Source organism: Ascaphus truei, chromosome 3 (genome assembly GCF_040206685.1).
Source record: "Ascaphus truei isolate aAscTru1 chromosome 3, aAscTru1.hap1, whole genome shotgun sequence".
Classification (NCBI taxonomy): Eukaryota; Metazoa; Chordata; class Amphibia; order Anura; family Ascaphidae; genus Ascaphus; species Ascaphus truei.
In genome coordinates this window covers 104,553,552-104,577,663 of record NC_134485.1, presented here as the reverse complement: position 1 = coordinate 104,577,663, position 24,112 = coordinate 104,553,552, and the positions used below count along the sequence as shown (strand labels likewise).

The following is a 24,112-nucleotide window of genomic DNA, read 5'->3' as shown; positions in this document are numbered from 1 at the left end:
CCCCAGCCCCCAGCGGTTACCGAGGCCCCTTGCTCTCCCCCACAGCAATGGCAATGTGCCGTCGCCCTGGGGCCCCTTAAGGTGAAGTTATGCCACTGCTAGTAGGTTATCTCTGAAACCAGTGGGGGGGGGGGGGGGGGGGGGAGTTTGGGTCACTGGAGCTGAAAATAATTTGGTTCATCTCTGGGAGGACCTGCCAGTTCCAGTCCTGTAACAAAAATAAAAATGGAATTTAGTTATGGTGTTTTTTTAATTTTTAAAGGCTGAGATTTACAATAGGAATCCAAAAAGCTGAATTTCACCCCCCCCCCCCCCAAAGAGACAAACATGTAGCCCAGACAGCAGCCATGAGGCGAGGTGAGAGAAAGTACATCGGAGCAAATCGCTGCCCCAATCACATTATATTGGCCCACCAACATTCCAGTGGAAAAGGTTATCTTGCCCCATCATGCAACTGCTATAGTTGTTTTATGAGATCGTCATTGAAACTAAAAACACCCTCCTACAAATAGAATATCCAAACAGAAAACCTAATCTTAGCAAATTTTAGAGTTAAATTTATTTACTAAACTTTATTTGGCTTTTTCCGTTTTTATATTTACTCTTCCATTCGAATGCCTGTGAAATTATCAGCTGAAAAAGGTTATAAATATTATCTACATTTTTAATTTTTACATCTTGCCTGAACCAGGGTGTCCCTTTGGAACAGATCAGTGTTATCCCTACACTCCAGGGGAGCCCCACCCCCCTTTTGCCATTAAAAAAAATATATATATAATTTTTGATGGTTTATGAGAAGGAAAAAAAATATACAAAAATGGCCGCACAGTCGCCAATAAATAGGTTGCAACATTATCTCCTGATTTTGTGTCCACTGGAACGTATTCTTGCCCAGTGCTGCTATCCCAGGAACCAAGGGGGGCCCCTGAAGGTCGGGAACCACAGGTCAGCTAATTTTTTTTTTTTCACATTGATAACTATATATAGATCTTTCTATGGAGAGAGAAGGCAGGCGAGCTAGTTTAAATTAGGGGTGAAGAAAGCTATATCATAGAAATATTACAGTACACTCCCTCAAACAATCTGCCATAGAGGGATTTTAGAAATGGGGGCGCCAGTTAGAAACCAAAGACTATAAGAAATTAAAGTAGCAACAACCACTTTGCAGATGGAAAAGGGGGGAGGAGGTAACCATTTATAATAATTTGTTAAATGATGTTTAACTACAGCCGCGTGTGATCGTTCACATTTGAATTGAGGCCCAGGAGAAGGGGAGTGGTTCTCTCATTCAAGCTGGCTGAATCCAAGAGAGCCTGGACTCATAGGCCTATACAGCTTGCACGTTTGGAATAGGAGGTGCATCACTTCAAGTTAATTACATTAGCGCAGATGTGCACACTCCGTGATAGTGAAAAGAGGCTTTAAATAAAGTATTGTTTAAAGGCTTCAAAGTAAAAGAAAAATGGGCAAACTGGAGGGGGTAGGGTGTGTGCCAATCTGTTTCTATGCAAGTCTCATCCTCAGATAGAGACCATGACATTTTGCTGTGCTTTGTGGTCCGTTACAAGCCTAGGATATAGTCTGTACAGGGACCACTTACATCCATTCCTGTATTAGACCACACTCTCAGGCAAAATAAATCTATCCAGCACTGTACATACAGTTTGGAAGACAGTGCCTGGTTCTTCTTTCTTATTACTCCCATAGCAGGGATACAGCTCAGCCACTTTTCCTATTTGTTACTCAAAGTATCCTTTGGCAAACAATTTTCTAATACTATAGAAAATGTTTTTTCTTGAAACAGAACAGCAGCCAACGCATAATTTAAGGCAGCAAACATTTGACTTTCCACTACAGCTCTGAATAACTGCTTGATTATAATGTAGAAATGAGGAAGCTCTTTGACTTGAAATAAGTGTGATGGCAGGAATTGTGCCGGATTATCTTTTGAAATGGGGTTACAAAGACATTTATTCCCCAGCACAAAATATTGTAAAAAAAAAAAAAAAAAAAAATTAAAAAAAAAAAAAAAAAAAGTGCAAAGGATTATTCATGGTGAGAACCAGAATCTGAGGCCCTCAAAAGGCCTCTGGGGAAAAATATTCAGTGTATAAAGTTTCAAGTCTGATTAAAAACCAACACATTTTTTCACGTCACATTTGGTTAATGTGTTCTAGTGATCTATAAAGGTTTTCCTGGTACCTCACCCAAATGTACTAACGTATTCTAGCAAAAATGGTAGCGTGATAAACCAATGTACTTAAAATCACTATATTATTGATTGATTCTTCCCAAGATTAAAGGTGACACACACACTAAAGCAGGATAGAAACACTTCATATCACAAAAAGCAGTTTATTGATCCAATGCTTTGGTCCCCGAAGCGACCTTGGCCAAGGATAACAGTGAACAAACAAAAGTCCCTATAAAAACCTTCGCCTCAATGCAAGAATGAAAAATAAATAAACAAAAAGGCGTTAAAGTATCTGAACAGGGTGTGGAGAAATGCAATCATTGGCAGTTACTACTGCGATGCGTCAATGTTAACACCCATTTAGCCCTTCTCCGTAGGCCTCAATATTCCCGTCAGACTATGAAAGGGGCAATAAGTTTTAGGACAAAATTGTAATAATGGCAAAGACCTGTTGAAATGGATTACATCTTGGTGATGGAACACACACACATGGAACACACACACACACACACACACACACACACACACACACACACACACACACACACACACACACACACACACACACACACACAATTTATGCATAGTTTTTTTTTTTTTTTGCAAACAAGGCTTGGGAGGGGTTTTATTCCCACTGGCTACTCCCGTTTGTGTGTTCATGGTGTTCAGCAAAAGCTATCACATACAAAGGCCGCCTCTCTCCCTTCTCCTTAGATCTTTATTGGCTCTCTGATAAGGGCAGAGGAAACACTTGATTTACAAAACACTGCCCTATTCAGGGGCCCAAAAGAAGTGCAATTTGTAATTGGCAAAGAAACAAAAAAGCAGTGAAATATTTGCTTTTAGCATGGTTATTTTTTTGTTTGAGGAATCTAAATTAGACAATTATTTTGTATTGATTACAAAAAGGTTGTTTGTCGACTACATGGGACTGCACCTTTAACCCTTTGGGGGCCCTATAGACATAGCTACTATAGCAAGGGTCGGCTAAGCACTCTAGGGGCCCCATAGAGTAGTAGCTATGTCAATCTTCCTGCTAATTTTTCTAGAGGAGATTCCATAGATTGCGATCTATGCGGAACTGGAACAGAAGCCCCCCCCCCCCCCCCTTTAGCCTTCAGTGATGGAGCAATCATATTAACCCTTCGGTTACGCGTGCATGCCGGAGGGGCAGCAGCACTCAAAGGGTTAATACTCCATTTAAGCGATTCGTTTGTTTGGAAGACCAATTTCTTTAAAGTACATAATCAGAGGAAATTCACAGTGAAGCACCACCCTGCTTCAGATAGCAAGGACCTTTTTGGTTACAAAAACATCCTGTTGTACATAGACATTAAACGTACAAGGCAAGTCTTGCAAGCGATCAGCAAAAAAAATGGTTTAAAACAGATCTGGAGAGAGCTGGTAGGGTTCTATAAGAGAGGATCAGAACTGAGTGATAGGGATACTTTAAGAGAACAAATCCTTTATATAAAACAAAAGTAATTCATAATACAATTTCAGCCATATGATGGAGCCCAGTGTGACTTAGCAGATATGTGATCCCCCATTATCTTTTTTAAATCTTTTGGCGGATTTTCACTCAGCAAGAAGTGGTGAACCCAAGAATACAATTAAAGGCCATATTTAACTGTACTCCCGATGTGGTATTTATTTGTAATCACATTGCCCACAGGGAAGGTGGATAAAGAAATAGATGTGACCTAAACTAAAAAGCAGTTAAAGTATTGAATGACCTCTGTGGAGACGAAGCTTGGTCTGAAGCCAAGTGCAAGTGTCTTTACCTCCATGTTGCTCAGACAGTGGAATTAACATGCAAACGTAGCCAACGTTAATGTAACATGTGGCACGCTCCTGCAGGTGAAGTGATGCAATAGACTCACCCTCTTCTCGCACCCAGCGGGTTCAAAGCAATGACCACGTCTCCCACTGGCGCATTCTGTATGTCCCACTGCAGCGGACCACGGGTTGCAAGAACGTTGGTTACATCAATACACTTTCCAGGGCAAGACTTAACAGCGCCTGTATTATTCCATGAAACACTGTGTACGGTCAGCACAATATAAAATAAAGGACTATGATAATCCAGAATATCAGACGACACCATTAGCACTGCACAATGTCCTACAAACAATTTAAAGGCCACTCGAGTAATTTTGACATCAACTTTAAAAAAGGTGCAATTAAATGCTTCCCAAGATACTTGCCTCCGTATGGGGTGCAGTATCTCGGCAAAGTTCAACGCTCCCTCATCACATGGGCCAAACCGGATGTTGTCACGGCTTCCTATTGGCCCGCAGGGTTCGGGAGCTTTGAACAGGGTGCCATTACGTGACCCCTGCTAGCCAAGCAGCTACCGACACCCCATACAGAAGTAAATCTCTCTGGAAGCAGGGGTTCCCAGAGCTGAAATTAATGGGGTTCAGCTCCACAGACTCCCTGCTGTTAAAAAAAATAAATACATTTGCAACGAAAAAAACAAATCACCCGCTTGGATTGCCTCTTTAAACAAACTAGTGAGTAGTCCAGTGGCCATAAAGGTTTTAAAATCGAGACTTGTCTAGATGTGGCCAATACTTGCACAGGTAACTCCATAAATTCCCTCCCCATCATGACCTGTAATGCAGCATTTATTCAAACTATCAACCATTTCCTTATATTTTTTTATTTTTTTAAAACAGGTGTTTCACAATGCAAACCCCTCCCGATACACCTTTATAAGGAATTTAAACATGGATTGATAGTTTTACCTTTAAATTCATGTCTTGGTCTCCCCAAAATGCACTTCTAAAGCGTCAAATTTGAAAACACTTACACAATATTACGTCAATAGATTAAATTTGTGAGAGAACAGCCATTTCACACTACCATACTTCATATTGCTTTTTGACCATTATAATACTGTATGAAATAAATTATTCTGACCACTGGGACAGTTAGAAGGGGCAATAAAAACTATATCATTTCAAATACAAAGAATACGGAACTAGAAGTGCAGAAGGCATAGGACTTCAAACAAGGAGGATTTTACATTCAACTCAAAATACAGAAAAACAGTCAATATATATTAAAAATAATGTTTGCACATCTAAAAGAAACTACAAAATGGCTTCAGCTTTTTCACTGCATGCAGCGAAGGTTTTATTTTTCAAATTGCAGAAATAAACAAGCACAAAACAATCAGCATGTTGGAACCTCTCATTTCTTTAGAACTGATTGTGCAGCCGTTCCTTTTCTATTAGGTCTAAGGCAAAGGCCCAGGTAACTCCGCTGCAACGTGCGCCCGCGAGATTGGCGGCGCGTGCAGCCGATTCCCTGGTCTGCAGCTCACTGCAGGAAGAGAGACCGGGGGGGGCGTGGCAGGGGAGTGACGGGGGCGCGGCCATGACGTCACCCGGCAGGTTCGCCCTCATTGGCTGAACCGCCGGGGGGCGTGCCGTATCTCTCGTCGCGAGTCCTGCTCTCAATTCTATAGAGAACAGGAGCAACTCTCGCCCCAGCGCTGCGGCCCCCCCCCTCGCAGCGGGCCCGGCGCCATTGAGGGGAGGGCTCTCGTGTGGCGGACGCTGTAGTAGGCAGCGGGGTAAAGGCCTTAGGCATCAATGAAACAGTGTGTATTGTGCAGTACTGTACCTAGGAATTGTGGCTATGCTTTTTGGAGTTGGCCTTTATATGTGTAAAATGTTGAAGCAAGCATTGCAAATGTTACAGGCTTAGCAGTATACAAGTGCAATGTGGAACTCTACCTTTAACACTTTTGCTGCTGGTGGCAGATTCAGTAAATTGCAGACTCCTGCTGAAATACTTCCAGAGGAAGACGCAACACCTTGGTCACATACTGAGCCGCTGAAATACTGCAAGTTAAGCATACAGTAAAATAATGCATGAGATAGAAGTGCTGTCTCTGTAACAAAGGGGAATTTAGTAATTAATTATGCTCTTAAGGGATCCACATTAAAGTGGATAAGAAGCAAAGTGTGATGCATTAGAAGTGCACATTTGCATGTTATTACCCAGAATCCCTGGCTGCAGTGAAAACTATAGTATGCAGGGGTGGAAGTAGTCACCGGTGGGGGGAGAGAGTGTGTTTCCAGCATGTGGACTCAACTTTCGGTGGAGCCTACGTCGCGTGTTAGGACCACCTGGATGGGTTCCCTCACCACAGGTAGTGCCAGGGGTCTTGTAGGGGGGGGGGGGGGGTGTATATGATCCCATATGTGATAAGGCAGGTTTGGGGACCTATCAGAAGTGAATGTGCTCATAATTGCCCTTTATCATTCCTGTGCTCTGTAGTATTGAGAGATTTTTGTCTCCCCTCCTCTCCATAACTGTGCATAGCGAACCTTATTTTGTTCTGACACATTTTACCTAAACAGAACTTCTTGAATTACCAATTATTTTTACAGGTGTGTCAAATTCTCTCCATGTGCATTTCTATTTATATCTACTATTCCCACCTTAGATTTAGATATGTATTAGATTAAGTGTCTTATTCTGCATATTTCGAAGCAGCCGTTCAGGCCACTTGCAATACCCATTGAAGCACCGAACAGCTTCAGATTATATAGAATTTGTCTCTCTCCCCCCCTTCCACAAGACTAAAGATACCATTCATGTGAATTGTTTGCTCATTGTCCCTCTTCTCTCCCAGAGAAGCATGAAGTCTGACAGGCTACGTGTATGTGGAGAACCATAAGATATGTGAATCCCTGCTGTCCAAGGGCTTGATATCCAAAATGGCAATGGGCATAAAAGCTCCTTTTTTTTTTGCCATTTATTAGCCGTGAGAACTTCCCGCACATAGCAAACAAATCAACTCATTCTAAGTAAGCCGTTCTTTAGTCGCGATACCCAATGGACTAGTTTATTTGGCATCAGCACTACAACAGAAGGCAGAGGAACTGGTATGGTTTAGACCATGGGTGGCCAACTCCAGTCCTCAAGGGCCATCAACAGGCCAGGTTTTAAGGATATCCCTGATTCACCACAGGTGGCTCAATCAGTGGATGTCAAAATTACCAAGTCACCTGCGCAGAAGCAGGGATAATCCTAATACCTGGCCTTTTGGCAGCCCTTGGGGACTGGAGTTGGCCACCCGTGGTTTAGCCTATATTTGGGGGGGGAAGGGTGGAAAAAAGAAGAGGCTTTTTATTAAACAGTATAGATCCACAATGTTAGACCTCACAATCTACTGCTACAAGTTTCACCCCTATCCCATTTGTAAGTATAATCCTCTGCAATTGTTTTTTTGTTTTTACTAAAAGGAGTGGTTGACCTCACAAACATGCAGATAATGCTTTCTTTTTGTAAACATGTCTGTGTATTATGTTAACCGCGCCCTTGTTGTTAGATTTAGATTTCAGATGAATCAGAGGTGCCAATAGAGATTTCTGATAAGGACCAACACAAAAGCACAACATGCAATAATTGATGGGCAAGGCAATATGGGTGGGGAATTCAAAAGCTTTTAAATGCTTATTACACATTGGAAATTAAATAGAAAGAAAAAAAAGATATGGCATGGGAAACTGATTGTTTGGTTTGCGCAAACTGCCATCTGAATTATTTACAAAATATTAAACAAGTTGTTGCAGATGTAAAAAAAGCTTACATTTGTAACATATTCAATCTTTTACCCACCAATCCTCACTCATAAATCAATGTTCTGCGCACTTGTTACCTAATAATGTGTGAAAGACTTTTGCCACTCGTATATTTAACAGGCAGTAAAAAGGTTTTAAAATACAAACTTCCTGAATTCCCACAGGAAAAGCTGCATTACAAATCTCGGTACATTCCTTACTTACAATTTAAGGTTCAGAGTACAAGGGTCAATGATATCAGGTAGAGGGCAGAAGAGTCACAGTGAAAGCAAGGAGCATTGTTTCACAGAATGGGTAGTAAATGCACTGCACACCTTTTTCTTCGAAGTGGCAAAGGTAAATATGGCTGAGTTATATTGCAAGAAAGCCTATTGAAGGTAGTAAAATGGTGTATAGCCAAAAAAATAAAAATGCAGTAGGGCAGTTGTTTCCCATGCGTGTGCACCAATGCAGGACACGCCCAGGGGTTGCACAAAAACATTGGCCAATGGTGAAAGATTATTCTATGCCAGGTGCTTAAAGCCGCAAAACATGTGAAATCTTATATGGGTTTTTCAAATAAATGAGTTCTGTAGTATTAGAGAATACTGTATTTTTTTAAATATATTATTCTTCAACTCTTAATGCCATTTTTAAGGAGTTTAAAAATATCCTTTGATTTCTATAGCAGGTTTTAGCCCACATCCCCAGCAGTTTGAGCTGCAAACTGTAACAATAGATAATGTTACCTTAGTAATATAAGGATACATTGTAGCTGCTGGAGCAGCCATTATGGTAGGCACACAATCATGCTTTTGATAGCTTTATAAACAGGAGCACCAATCGATTGCCATCTTGGGTAACAATGTAGAATTATACATTGTCACATGCTTTACAAATAAGGAAAGGGGGTTGTAGTATTGCTGCTTTAAACCCAGTGAAATCATCAATAAGGGACAAAAACATTACAGTACATGGGACTTTGTAATGTTCACTGTACATGTTTTTGCTGCTTTCTAGGGCTGATCGAGGCAGCAGCTCACAAGTGATCACATGCCTCTGAAGACCTGCCTAGAGTAAACGCATCAAGGCCCCTCTACAACTTCCATCCCCAACAAAAAATACCCTTTATCATTTTTCATGCATATTGTGTGTAGGAAACAGGTTCCACAAGCCTGTTTCAGTCTCACACATTATACAGAGTTTAAACTGCTGATACTAAGATTCTGGCTGCACACATTTCCAGAGATATCCCAAACGCTCCTGCATCACATTGCCCACATAAATGTGACATGCTCCCATTTTTCGATGTCAGCACAAGAAATATAAAATAATATTTGTGGGCCTATTCTTTAGCCTCCATTTCGAATTTCTCATAATTGTATTCTAATTCAGACATGTCTGCAACACTAAACTCCCTCCGGCCTAAACAGATAAGAGGGCCGCAGGCGCAGCCCCATACATACCTAAAGGGCCAGCAGCCCCCATCACAAGCCAAAATACTTTCCATTCATTCAATGTATAACTATTACATAGATTTACACTGGCTGACCGTGCCATAGATGGACTCCTTTGGGTTGCATGTGGGCTTTGGACACTTGTAATAACATTTGTTCAATGTTGACCTTTCAGACCAAAAAGTATGCTAGCACTGCAATGGTCACACGTCACCATTTCATGCGCTAGAAAATATATTAAATATATGTAAATGTTTCATATTTTGTCTAAATGTATTCATATAACCAGGTCATTTATTGCTAGCGGGGCTTATCAAATAATGTACTGACCCTTATGTGCGCATATGTTATGTAATTCACTATTGTTTCCGACAAAGGGATTAGTATCCACTATTTGAAAAAACAATATGTCTGAAGATAGTAATTATTTGACACACCACTTGCACAATAGTAAGCAAACCTTTGTGTCTTTCATCTAGAGCTCTCTTTCAGATTGTGTTTACACCTCGATATGCAGATTCACTTATAGTAACATCACCACTGTGCGTCAATTTATGAGAAATTCAAATGTAGGATTTAAGGATAATGGTATGTAATGTTAAATGACAAAACTAGGTACATGTTAAGGTACTTCCTTTGTGGGAAAGCATTTATAAAACCGGTGGATTACTTACTAGCAAATAGTGCCCAGCAACCACGGATGGCAGCAAAGGTGTTATGCCTACCCTTGCAAATAATGTTAAATAAGTTAGTTATTGTATACTCGCATTTCACGAGAACAGTAAATAAAAGCCACGTGTGGGTACATTCACATGTCTCAGACAGGCCTGCAGCCCCGTCTTTCCCCATTATCGCTTAGCCTGCAATGCTTCCACTGCAGCCAGGGATTCTGGGTAATGACATGCAAATGAGCACAGTGTGTCACTATTTCTTATCCATTTTAACATGGACCCCTATAAGCTTATGTCTGCCGCAATACACAGCGTTTTCAGCAGAGCCTGGGATTGAGAAGTGCATAGCAAGTAAACACTACAAACAGACATTGTTTCAACCTTTTGGGTCTCATCAGTGCGAGGTTGGTTGCCGAGTATGTAACATGAAGCTGGTACATGGGTATAGCCAGAGAGTAATACATTTGCATGGCATTCCTGAGAATCCCTGGCTGCAAGGGAAGCGCTGTTTGTGAACGGATAATGAGGAAACACACAGGGTTGCAGACCTGCCTGAGATATGCAGACTGTATTTATTGTACAGTGGATAATTTGTCGCTTTTTACCCCGTGTCATGATTAACATTTGAATCAACCTAGTACTTTAGAAGTTAACGTTAGTTAGAAATAGTGTTAATAAATTCAGCAGGAGTTGTTCATGTGAGCTAAATAAATACAACTTTTATGGGAGTTACCCTTTCATGTTCCCGTCCTGTTGCGGCTGTGCTCCGTTTTACACAGACATCGTTTGTTATAAATACAAGAATGGTTTTTATGACAGTCAAGACCCTTCCTCTATGTGTGTTGACCTAGAAAGAGGGCTTAATTGGGCGGCTATCGCTGATCGCCCACTAAAAGTGAAATACGCATAGTTTGAAAGGCTGACGACAATATATAGCCAGATCATGGGCTGCCAGCCCCAAGGAAATCCTTACATTCTTCAAATATCCCCTGTGCAGAGAGATGTGACAAACAGGTTACCACAGTCTGATTGCCATCTTAAATATAGGATATCATGGGGTGACAACCATTCTGAAGAACATATAGATCAGTGTTTCCCAACTCCAGTCCTCAGGGAACCCCAACAGGTCAGGTCTTAAGGGTATCCCTGCTCCAGCACAGGTGGCATAGTCAAAATGACTGAGCCGCTGGTTGACCCACCTGTGCTGGAGCAGGGATATCCTTAAGACCTGACCTGTTGGGGTTCCCTGAGGACTGGAGTTGGGAAACACTTGAATAGATATTCGAAACAGTTGCAAACCCTTCATGTTTAGCAGGTAGCAAGGGGCAGATTTGTCTCTCAAATGTAGGAGAAAGTCAGTAAAAATGAGTATTGTTACAATCAGCAAACTCGCCTGAACCATACGGCTCACGTGTGTTTAAGTATTAGGGCTACAAAGTTAGAGGCCTTTTATATATTCAGACCACATTTAAACGTCACAGGACAATGCTTTTTTTCCTTTCAAGTTGTAAATGTCAATCAAGTAGCTGATTTACGGCAGGGGTCAGTTTTATGTGCCTTTCAGTGCAAGAAGGGCTGGGCAGAAATGTTCGCATGTGTGTATAAAAATTAGAATTCAACAGTTGTGTTTTAGGATCAGACACCGTGATTTCTCGTATTTCCTACGCCAGTAACTGTTCTGGAAAAAACCTATGGACATGTAGTAAAGTATAAGAATTTTTATGTTTATTTTTTTATTTAAAGAAACTTGTCTGCATTTATAAATATGTTCTTGTAATAATCTCTTTCTGTAACCTAAGCACTGTATTTTTATCAATATAAAAACAAAAACTTTAAGAAGTTATGCTTTGAGATCTGAATGAACCGTTTGCATGCTTTGTAGAGTGTTTACATTGTCCTACAACAGATGTGTGTTAAGTGCATAGGGCACTAACACCTTGGATATCCCCTGCGGTGTCCCGCAAGACTGTTCTGGGGCCCCTGCTCTTCTCAGTGTTCATCAATGATCTTCCTACAGCTTTTAAGAGAGCTTCAATACACATGTATGCGGATGACAATCCTATATGTTTAAAACCAGAGACAGAACATAAAACACAGACAATAGGAGCTTGTTAGGTGTCCAGTATGTTTGACAATCCTATATGCACACAGCACTAGGCGCTCCGACCTTGAACACATACTGTACTTCAATCTGATTTTTGAGACTTGAAAATTGGATTTCCCAAAACAAACTGTTTTTAAACACTGACAAGACTAACAATGGTATTTGGGACGAAGGCTACATTTCTAAAGCTACCAAGTACAGAGCTTCAGATCATTACCATCCTAGGCCCTGTTACTAGTTTTAAATATCTGGGCATATGGTTTGACCTCCATTTAACATTTGGGTTGCACATTGATTCCCTGACATCCAAAACCTGTGTCAAACTAGGTGTACGTTATACTAACAAATAGTCCCTAAACCCACTGGTCAAAAAGCACATTGCACAGCAGATGCTAATGCCAATTATAAACTATGGGGACATAGTATATGGTACAGCACCCCAAACTCAATTTAGCAATCTATACACCCTCTACAATTCAATATGCCGCTTTGTCCTCCAATATAACTACAACACACATCACTGCGAAATGCTCAAATAACTAGATTGGTCATCACTTGAGTCTAGGCACAAAGTTCACCTTTCCTGTCTTGCCTTCAAATACTTTCTGGGCAAGCTACCCATCTATCTGATCAAGATCTTCACCCCTACAACACTCAGCACTTATCACCTGAGATCTGACTCCAAACAATTGTTCGCAGTCCCAAGGTTCAACAAAAAATCTGGCTGCTCCTTCTCTTACCGTGCATCCCAAAACTGGAACAATCTATCGGAGACTCTCACAGCCGCCACCAGTCTAAGTTATTTCAAAACTAAAGCGGTCTCACATTTTAATCTTGTCTGTAGCGGTCATATGCCTAAATGATAACATATGTTAAACTGTTCATGCAATCTCTTTATACATAATGTATAAATAACCCTGTTCACTTAAAGTAACCATGTATTTGTCATCATAACTCTGTGCCCATGACATACTTGAAAACAAGGAGGTAACTCAATGTATTACTTCCTAGTAAAACATTTTATAAATAATCAGAAATTATGGCTACAACCATACTGAACCATTACAAGAATTAATTTAGCAAACAAGCTGCACAATGAGAAAAGATTGAGTCCTACGTACAATACGGTTAAGACACCAAGTAGGTTGAATTCTGACCTTTGAGTAGCAATATTAAATCTACACAGAGCGTAAAGAAAAATTAAAGTAAATATGCAACATATGCAGATGCTATTTACCCATTTGTCTGACAGTAATATGCAGTGCAAATCACTTCTGATGCATCTTACATGTTGAAAATGAATATCTGTGGGGCTCTACTTCAAGAACAAGAGCTGCAATTAGCTTTTCATTACGGCAAATGTTTGTCCAAAATTTGAGAAGTTGAGCGAGGTTTCTTCTTGTGCAGAGATTCTGAATGGGATGCAAAGCCTCAAACGGAATGAAACCGAACTAAAAGATGAAGATCTAAAGAATAACTACCATTGTAGCCAAAATATGTATTGGAGAAGATCTTTTTATGCTTTTCACCTGACAGACGTGTCAACCGACCATGGCTAAGATCCCAGCAAACGGAAAAACACCCTCATGTAGACAGTCTACTCTAGTGACTGTTTAAGATTCCTGGTGTTGGCTTCATTTCTGTTGAATTTCATGGAACATTTGAAAGTCGACATTCACATTTTAAGATCTGATAAAACTATTTAATGTCAATTTCATTAATTAAATATCACAAACGTGTTTAGGAATACGGCATTTTACCCGGTTTTATAAATGTATGTCTTAAAATGTAGTGTAGAAACAACCCTCATGTAAACCATTTTTCTATGGTTTATATATTTACACTGTGTGCTTATTTGCATATCATTCCCCAGAATCCCTGGCTGCAGTGGAAGCACTGTATGCCAAGAGATTATGGGGAAAGACAGGGTTGCAGACCTGTCTGAAACATGCGATTGTGCTCACAAGTTATGTTTTTATTTGCTGTATGGTCGTGGGTGTCACATTTTTTACCCACCATAACTTATTTAAAGGTTTCAGAATTCAAGATGTTTCATAGCATTTAAGTTTAGCTCTACTCTTCCTGCAAAAAGCAATACTTTTGGCTTTTGTTAGGTTTCAAAATCAGAGCAGGTATATGAAGCTGCTCATGAGTGACATTTTTATTAGTTGTGGAAAATATTCTTATATATAAATAGCTCTCCAAAACAGAAAACTAGCGGAGTATTTGAAAACAATATGTTTTCCATGGGAAAGGGAAAAAATAAAAATGACATTAAAAGTAACTGGTTCCAGACCGAAAATATTAATTTACAAATTACCTTTGGCATATTAGAGGTTCAACCAGGCAGAGGGATGATGGCAGGATGTAAGGGCATACTGCCAATAAAAATAAGGCAAAGGGCAGCAAAAACAGCATGATGGATCACCACGCTCAATAATAAACTACAGACTGCTGGGTCATAACAACTTTTGTACTGCAACAACTATGTATAATCACTATATTATTTAATACTGCACTTTGCAATTATGTCAGATATAGTTGTGCAGCCGCATCTGTGATGGAACAGTGGCACATTTAAAATGGTTAGAGGGGAGAAAGGAATAAATATGGAATAAAGATAGACAAAGCGTGCAAAAAAAACAAAGAAGGGGGGGGGGGATCTTTTCAAGACCTATGTCATAAGTACCACACCATATAGCCCGTGTTTGCCCAATCAAAGCATCAGTGCTTAAAAGGAAAACAATTGTATTTCAAAACCAAGAGAGCTACTAAAGCTCTATACTACTACATATACTTCTGAGGGAGCTGGGTCAGTGTGTGCTGCGGAGAGCTATTATGGTTCATTATGACATGGTAGGAAAAAATCTTTACATCCTAATTGGATACAATAGGTCACATGCGGCTGTGATATACCCGCACATCAGCACAGCTGTGAACTACAGTAGCTTTTTCACATTCCAAATCACTGCGCCATTCAGCTGAACACACAGTACTACAATAGCTCACAAGAAATGCCTGACAGCCGCAGCTGAGAAAAAGACGGTAGTTTTTCAGATCAAGAAAATAGCCAAGTGAGCTCTCTGATGACACAGTTTGGGGGGCAGTGGGGAGGGGGGGGGGTAGAGCAGGTTGTTAAACAGCTGTTATAATACAATTCAGTTTCACTCTATGTACTAACTGTAACAAACAGGATGATGTGGATAGAGAAAAAGCACTGACCGAGCTTATTTTACCGAAGAGCATAAATTACCATCCCAAATGGGATTAGCGCAAACGTCCCCATTCCCCAAAAAAGAAACAGCAGTTAATGTTTGGGGGATTGCCCAATCAAATGCTGCAAGGCGTTAACATACTGGTTACATTTGCAGATGTTCCATATCTGTTTCATTTGAAGAACAATGTACAATAACTATTGTATAATGTGCAATTACTTTATGTGTTGTGCTTCTATGAGTCAAACAAGAAAGCAATGCTTCTGGCAAAAAGGCAAAAACAATGTCACCAACTTGATAAGGATGTGGACTGCTCAGTGGGACCACTAAAAAGGGTCCCATCTAGTGACTATGTTCAATGGTGTGAGTGGTATTGCAATTTGTAATGGTTTAAGACATGTCATTTAGACATAAGCTATCTAATTGGTTCTAAGCATAAACAAAGAACAAACAGCATTTCATTTAGGCATAACAATATCCTGAGATTAAATGCAATTAGAAAATACCTTCTCTTATTCTGTCAAACCAAAAATATGAATGCAATAGTTTATTCCAGCATAAGAGTCAGCCATTTTAATGAAACGTTTCCTTGCCTTCTTAAAATGCCACATGCAGTATCAGTTTGGGTGTGTTATAACCTCTTCAGTTGTCCATCACACAAAGCCTTGAAAGCCTGATTATTTCCTACAACGAAATTCATTAAATGGGATTTTATTAACCTTGTCAAAAAATTGCTTAAAGCCAGCCAATAGTACCCCCCCACACGAGCCAGTCGTACTTGATTTATGACACCCGAAGGCTGAAGTACACTGAAATTCATTACTATTATGTCTGGGGGTTTTTTTTTGTCTTTTTTACTTCCAGCACAAAAACATGTATTTTCCTCATTATCACAGGGTAAAACACCAGGTTTGCACGGCAACAGGCATATTAGTAATGAAATTCAGAAAGCCCCCTTGATACAATGGTCAATGATATCACAAATCAAATGGCTGTATCCAGTGATGAAATGAAGCATGCGTTTAAAAAGGGTGTAGTCTGCCTTAACTCCAGCCAGAATAATACACAATCTGGAACAAATCCCATTTTTGCCATAAAATTGCAAATGTCATCACAAAGGGAACAGACAAAGCCTCACATTTCCAATGATAAAGCACATTACAGTAACACGACTGTCACATGCTCCTCCACTAACCGTGACAAATTGGAAAAAAACAGGGTTGTTGTAGGATCTGCCAACATTGAGATGTCAATCTCCGGCTTTATTTTAAAAATACATACTTTACAAGCATCTCATTTTTAATATATGCCTTGGGTTAAAGCACAGACAAATGTATTCCTTTGTTTATTCCATAGAGACTGGTCACCTAGTCCTGCCCTGAGTGACTTCCCGTGACCACCCCGTAAAGAATATGACGCCAACCTGATTGCGCAGTAATGTGATGCTGGCCCCTTCAGAGGCAAAAGGCTTAATGTGCATTATTAAATTGGAAACCAAACAGTTTTTCTTTAAATATAAAAAGGATTAAAAGATTGTCACCCTTGTCATGGATGTTGATTTAGAACCAGTTCAGTGTTTTTGTTTAGTAAAATTCAAACTAAAAACTGTATGGGGGGGTTCACTGTCTACACTAAATCTGCAGTGCTCTCAAACACCCTTCTTCTGAAAATGCAGCTTACTGGAAGCTTTGCTTAGAGATGGCCGAATGGGTCAAAATGTGATACGCACAATTTCCATCAAAATCCGAACCACGTGCGGATTGGGCAGTACCATGGGTTAGTGTGTGGCTGTGTTAGTGTGTGGGTAGGCAGGAAGAGACCTTTAGTAGAGGGGTGGGGGCTTGTTATACATTGAAATTAGTTTGAGGATTCAGACTTAAAAAATCCGAATCTGTTAGCAAATTTTTAGTGGTGGGGAGGAGGGAAACGCAACTGTGCCTGTTTGAGACTTATCCTTTCATTTGTGGATTCTCACGTAACGTGCAAATTCGCAGCGAATTTAAATCTGGGCAAAACTCCAACCATCTCCAGTTTTTCTTCACTTTTACTGGAAACAAAAAGATTCCGAGACCATAAAATAGTGGACAAGTTAGCTATTTCAACACAATTTCCATAGGCACATTTAAACATTCCCTGCAGAGAATGGCATACATTTGTAATACGCTAACGAAGCTCTATTCATATACAATGCTGACAACATGTTCATTTCCACACTGCAGATTGAATTTCTCTTTAATGCAGAATGCCCAGATCTCACTAAGCTGGTCGTCAGCAGTTACAAGATGTATGGGAGTCATTTTTGGATTGGGTGGCCTAGAAGTACAGTATTCAACTAAAGGTTTACAATAGCTTTTAAATTACAAGCCTCACTGCTTCCAGTCTGCTTGGATGACCATCCCATACAGACGTATAGCACCAAATAAATTAAAAAAATAAATATAAATATATATATATATATATATATATATATATATATATATATATATATATATATATATAATAAAAAGTCCAAATTCAACCCATGCTAAATGTACCACAATGTGCCACAGATATAGCCTATATTTGTATTTACAGTACATTGATCCAGAGGAAGGCTAACAAAAAACCCCAGTGAAATATCCAATGATATCTCATAAGGGAAAAAAAAAATTCCTTCCCAACTCCAATAATGGCAATCAGATTACTCCCTGGATCAACATCCTTCTCATGTTTTCTTATTTGGTATATCCCTGTATACCTTTCCTTTCTAAAAAGACATCCAACTTTTTTTTGTATCTGCCACCACAGTCTCCATGGGTAATGAACTACACATTTTAACTGCCCCACTGTCCCAATGGTGGGACAACCAAAAATCACAAAAATGTCAAACTGCTGCCCCTTTATTCCTTTGGACTCTACACATTTCCTGTTTCCTTCTTAGGCCGTGCGTATAGTACCCGCGACGGCGCCCAAAAACAAATGCATTGCCGCCGCGTGCGCTTATAGTAAGCGCAACAGCGACAAGGCGACGGAGCAACGTCGCATCGCGAAATTTGGAAGCTGGCAATATTTGATTTTTCAAGGGCTGTCGCCTCATGTGACAGCCCGTGAATCAATCAAATGCTAGTAAGACCGCAACGCCGCCCCAAAGCGAAATATAACTTTCGCTAGCGGCGACGGGTGACGTCACCCGTCCCGGACACTATACGCACGGCCTTAGATGCAACTTTGACATTTGCAGATTTCGAGTTGTGCAAGAAAAAAAAGTCAGTTTATTCAAAATAACTCATGGATTTATGTGTTAATCTTACTGAGTGCTACATATTTCACAAGGTTCCACTGGCCGTTTTGCCACCAAGTTAAACCTTACCCTAATCATAACCCCTAATACTAACACTTAGCCCCTTACCCTAAAAACTCCTATCCACTAAATTAACTTAGCTTATTGGTAAAATGAACGGTTTCTGAGGGTTCAGTTGCGAAGCGGCTGCGGTGAAGAGTCCCTCGGCAATCAAACACAGGCTTGGTCGCAGCAAAAATGTTGCAACCTAATGTCCAATTCTAGGTTTTGGACCTGAGTTAGCCAATCTTTAGAGATGCAGCAAGTTGGTGTATGCCTTATGTCAATAACCCAGTCACGACTACATTGCCCAACACAGATTTAACCCCAGAACTGCCAAGTGACTTTTAATCAGGGTACTTTTTTCGTTCTCTCCCCCCCCCCCCCCACCCCCTTTCAGGAATTAATGTGTTTATTACAAAAACAAAAAAACAGGTATTAAAAAAAAAAGGGCTAATTTTTGGGGGAAAATATTGGGAGTTTATTTTGATAAATGTAAAACGAGGCATACATGTATTGTGTGTAAATATCTTTCATAAAATTGCCTTACTGTAACAGTAGTGTATATACACAGAGGCTGACTTATTTTTTTAACAGTGTAGGTATAAGTAACTTTCTTAGTAAATAATAATTCTCCCAGTTGGACTCAAAGCGCTTCACATTTACAGTATAGCGCGCAGTGAGCAGCACATAGAATTGTTACAGACACAGCCCCTGATGAGCTTACAATCTATGTTTTGTTGCCTGAGGCACAGGGGGGTAGTGTGACTTGCCCAAGGTCACAAGGAATTGAACCAGGCTCCTCCGATTCCCGCTCAGTCCTGTCATTGTTATAGGTCTTTAGTCACCGAGCCATTCCTTCAGCCCAATAAGATATGTTTATGTAATTGAGCGTTACAACATTTAAATGAAAATCTGTAACAAAACAGATACTCATAATACATTGCAAAGCATGACATCTGAGATACTGTAAAACATACTGTAAAACAACATCTATATCCCATGCACAGCAATGTGTAATACGCTCTTTGAACAGCATATAATTAAAAAAAAAATGAATATTAAACTGTCTGTCCTTGGATTTATTGCTTCAGACACCCCAAGCCTCCCTGCCACACAGACCCACGGATACAGAGTCCCAAAGTGTATTATTAATGTATTATCTGCCTACCCTCTCCCAGATAAAATGTCCCTCTCCCCCAATGCGGATCTATGGAAGATAAAGACAGTCCCTCCCTGACAGGAGCCTGTACACCTTGTCATGTATGCGGCCTGGACATCAGTCACACACACACACACACACACACACAATAAAATAAATATATATATAAATAAAATATATTTTAATATGATATATAGATATCTATTGTGTATACTGTATATCTCGAGAGATGATCTGTCTTATTTGTCTCTTTAAGAGGCCTCACTGGGATTAACCCGTTCGCTGCCAAAGGGCAGTAAGGTGTTGCAGGCCTCCGTCACCCAACGGTCACCCAACTTCTGCAGTGGACCAAGAAGGGGGTGTGGTCCGATAACCCTCCTGCAATCCCCTTCCCTTGTCCAGTACTCACTGTCGCAGGCAGGAAGTCATGTCTCCCCGGGACCGGCTCCCTCTGACACCTCCCCTGCTTCCTCCTCCTCCCCTCTCCAGTCACCAAGTGACCGTTTAACCGACAGGGCTGAGCTAGAGCCTCGACATCCGGGAACCACCGCGCACGCGCGCCGCCACGCGGGGGGAAGGGGGGTCCTCAGGCGAAGAGTAGGGCTGCCCTGCGCGTTGCCTGATTTTAGGCCTACGTCCAGATGCCCACTGTGGATACATGTCCTATCATGATAATGTATCATTCAGCAGGTGCTACATGTGCTTCAGTACCTAATAAAAACTGGCTCCGTAATAGTAGCTGCTGTTTAACTGTTCAAGAGGAGAGGGGATCCCCAGCTCTCTGAAGGACTTCATTGTTTGTTTTATTTATATAGTATAGCAGAGCCAGCAGCCAACCTCACATTGATGAAACCCATCAAGGTTGAAACATGTCTGTGAGTGGGTTTACTGGCTTTGCATCTTACCCCAGCCTTTGCTTAAAAGCTGTGTTTAAAGCAGCATACATTGGCTTAAGGGTTGCTCTGTAATAGGAGCTTGAGATAAAAGGTGACACTTTGTGTCCATTTGCATGTCATTTCCCAGAATCCCATGCTGCAGTGGAAGTGCTGTATGCTGGGTGATAATGGTAAAATACAGGGTTGCAGACCTGTCTAAGACATGCAAATGAACATACAGGAATATTTACAGTTGATATATATATATAATAAAAAAATAAATAGATGATACCGTTCTGTGGCTAACGAAATGCTTTTATTTGTGCGAGCTTTCGAGATACACTGATCTCTTCTTCCGGCGATGTTATATATATTTATTTTTTTAATCATCACTTGGAGTCAGGATTTTAGTAATTTTGTGAATGTGCCCATTCCAGCCCTGTGCAATTAGTATTATATTAATCTATTATCAATAAATGTGAGTATATTTGGAGGAAGCGCTTCTACTCCCCCTTTTTTTTTTTTTTTCATCTAGCAGTTTTGGATTGGTAGTCCATTTGTAGCAGCTGGCTGTCCACTGTTAACCCCATCCTTTGATGATGCCGTTGCTTAACTTTAAGGTGACCATATTTGTCCCTGCAAAAATCAGGACAAATGTCATGTATGTGTAGTCGCGCTCGTGACTGCGCACTCACGAACGGAGAGCACCGACTACGCATGCGCGATGAGCGCTTGCTGGTCGCTTATGCGCATGCGCAACTGGCACTTACCGACCACGCATGCGCAATCGAAGCTTGCCGGTCGCATATGCACAGCTGGCAAGCACCAATTGCGCATGTGCAGAAGCGGCCGGCGACGATAGAAAACCAGAATACTGTCCCAAAAAGTCGGGACAGAGGCCTAAAAACCAGGACGTCTGGTCACCCTACTTAAGTTCATTTTCCTGACCACTCTTGCCACCATTAGTAATTTAATTGTGAAACTTTAGTCGCATTCACCTAAATATTTTATTTAGCCCTGATTCACTTGTTGTTTTTATATATATATACACATAGAAGTGTTCTTGTCTTAAAGTGCATATGTTAACATAGTAATACTGACCAGTATACTTGACTATTTCGGTATAATACATGTTTTGTATTTATAATAACTATAGGGATTGGTCAAAAATACAGATCTAGGGCCTTATTCTATATACTCCAAAGAAACGTCAATGAGGATTTTAGTCCGAAACCAGCATGAACGGCTGCTTCACAGTATATACAATGACTCCCATATTTATGTGCTAGTAGGAATAGCTACGCCCTCCGAGAAATAGTAGTGTGGGACGTTTATTGCCAAGATGCACACAGAACATAACAGAGTGATTGTCAGGATCGGGGCTAGGCTCCGCCCCCGGACGCGTCGTCATGAAAGAGGCGCGCGGACCTCCGTCTGCGTACACACGCCGTGCTGCCGGCAAGCGGATCCCTGGTAGGGACGTTTCGGGTCCTCGCTCCTGTGACGCAACCTCTGGGGACAGTCTCACTGGCAACGCAGCCGCCGCACGCCACATCCCACCTGCACGCCGCACTGCAGTTAATGACAGGATCAATCTCAGCTGCTTCTCAGCTGGTACTCATTCAGGTTCCGCCTATCAGCTCACAGCCTACGTTTCATCTTCTCACTCCCTGCTACCTTCCCATTGGTTCCTGCTCCCTTAAATACCCAGTCAGCCCTCTGCTTATTGCTGAGCATAAGCTGCTGTTTATGGATCGTGCTTGCTACAAGCTGCTCGCTGCTGTGCTGTGCCATTGCCTTGTCTTGTTCTCTTTGTTGTGACCCCAGCTTGTGCCCGGACTTCTGTCTTCTCGTACCCCTGAATCTCGGCTCGTCACTGGACTCCCGCTCTCTCCTCGACCACGGCTACGGATTACGACTACTCTTCTCTCTCCAACCCCTGACTACGGCAAGTACCTCGACCTACCCAAACTCCTACCCTGAACCCGCTACACGACCCTGACTCGGCAATCCGGACCTGGCCTCGTGGTTGTAGGCCGGCGGTTATCTTTATCCCCACCTTAGCCCCGCGGTCTAAGTCCTGTTTGTGGTGAGCATACGTTACAGTGATCATGGGAGTGGGTTTGTCAGTCACAGTATAACATAACAGGCTGGTACTTTTTATTTATAAAATGTTTTACCAGGAAGTAATACATTGAAAGTTACCTCTTGTTTTCAAGTATGTCCTGGGCACAGAGTTATGATGACAAATACATGGTTAATTGATTAAATGAACAGCTAGTTAAATAACAACTTTTGCGCTATAACTCACAATTTTTTGCATATAATATATAAATTATATGTTTACAAATAACGTATTATAATGCAAATACAAAATCAAATATAATAAATTATATACAGGCAGTCCTCGGTTATCCGACACAATGCGTTACTCAAAATGGCGTTGGATAGCGAAACGTTGTAAAGCGAAACACGTTTTCCCATAGGAACACTGTTTAAATGAAAGGTTCCGTTCCTGAAGGCATTTTTAACACTAAAATACACCAAATATTTTACGCAGGCAATAAGATACGCAGCACACACATAAATTATATAGTGTCTATACTGTATTATATATATAATATAACATAATAAATAATATATTATATAGTATAATATAATATTATATAGTATAATATAATATTATATATATGCTCTTACGACGCTTTGCAACGTTGTGTATGTGTGTATATATATATACATACACATAAACAACGTTGCAAAGCGTCGTAAGAGCGTTGGATAAGCCGTTTTGGCGTTGTAAAAATGAATATAGGTATGCATTGCATAGCGTTGGATAAGCCATTCGTTGTAAAGCGAAGCGTTGTAAAACGAGGACTGCCTGTACGTGCAATAAGTGCTGATTGTCCACTTAATTACGAAGTCCTCCAGCCAGGTGTTCCCTAGGATTATCCAAATCCTATCACAAAAGTCTTTGCAAAAATTGTCCTACTCGGCACTGGATTTCACTCCGTGCTCAGTGCAGGTGTATAAGAAAAAAAATTAAAAAAACAGTGTGGTCGGCTTTGCCTCGGGCCTTCAACTCTTCCAGCCAGGACATTATTGGCCAGTAATGCCCTGTTCTTCTGGGATTATTACTTAATTATTTATTGCACTATGTGTTATTATACACTGTTTTTAAAAAAAAAAATCTTATACACCTGCACTGAGCACGGAGTGAAGTCCAGCGCAGAGGAGGATAATTTTTGCGAAGACTTTTGTGATAGGATTTGGATAATCCTAGGGAACACCTGGCTGCAGGACTTCGTAATTAAGTGGACAATCAACACTTATTACACGTATATAATTTATTATATTTGATTTTGTATTTGCATTATAATACGTTATTTGATTTTAAGACCACCCTTGTGGGCAGAAGCTGAAGCAGGAGCAGCAGGAGGAATTGATGACCGTTCCAGACCTACTACCAAAGGTGACCTAGATCTGGGGTGCGCAAACTGGGGGGGGAGATTTTTGTGGGGGGGCACGGGTGG

At 40.8% G+C, this 24,112-nt stretch overlaps 1 protein-coding gene across 2 annotated transcripts in view; it reads right to left on the bottom strand.

Annotated features, from left to right (window-relative positions):
• FAM222B (family with sequence similarity 222 member B) overlaps positions 1-20,239 on the bottom strand; it is a 101,475-nt gene extending 81,236 nt beyond the window's left edge. Inside the window, exon 1 of one of the 2 annotated variants that reach the window (XM_075589243.1) lies at positions 20,114-20,239. The gene's annotated coding sequence lies outside the window, so the exon portion shown is untranslated. The remainder of the gene's footprint in view (positions 1-20,113) is intronic. The other variant, XM_075589245.1, reaches the window with a different exon arrangement.
• Between the last annotated feature and the right edge of the window lie 3,873 nt (positions 20,240-24,112).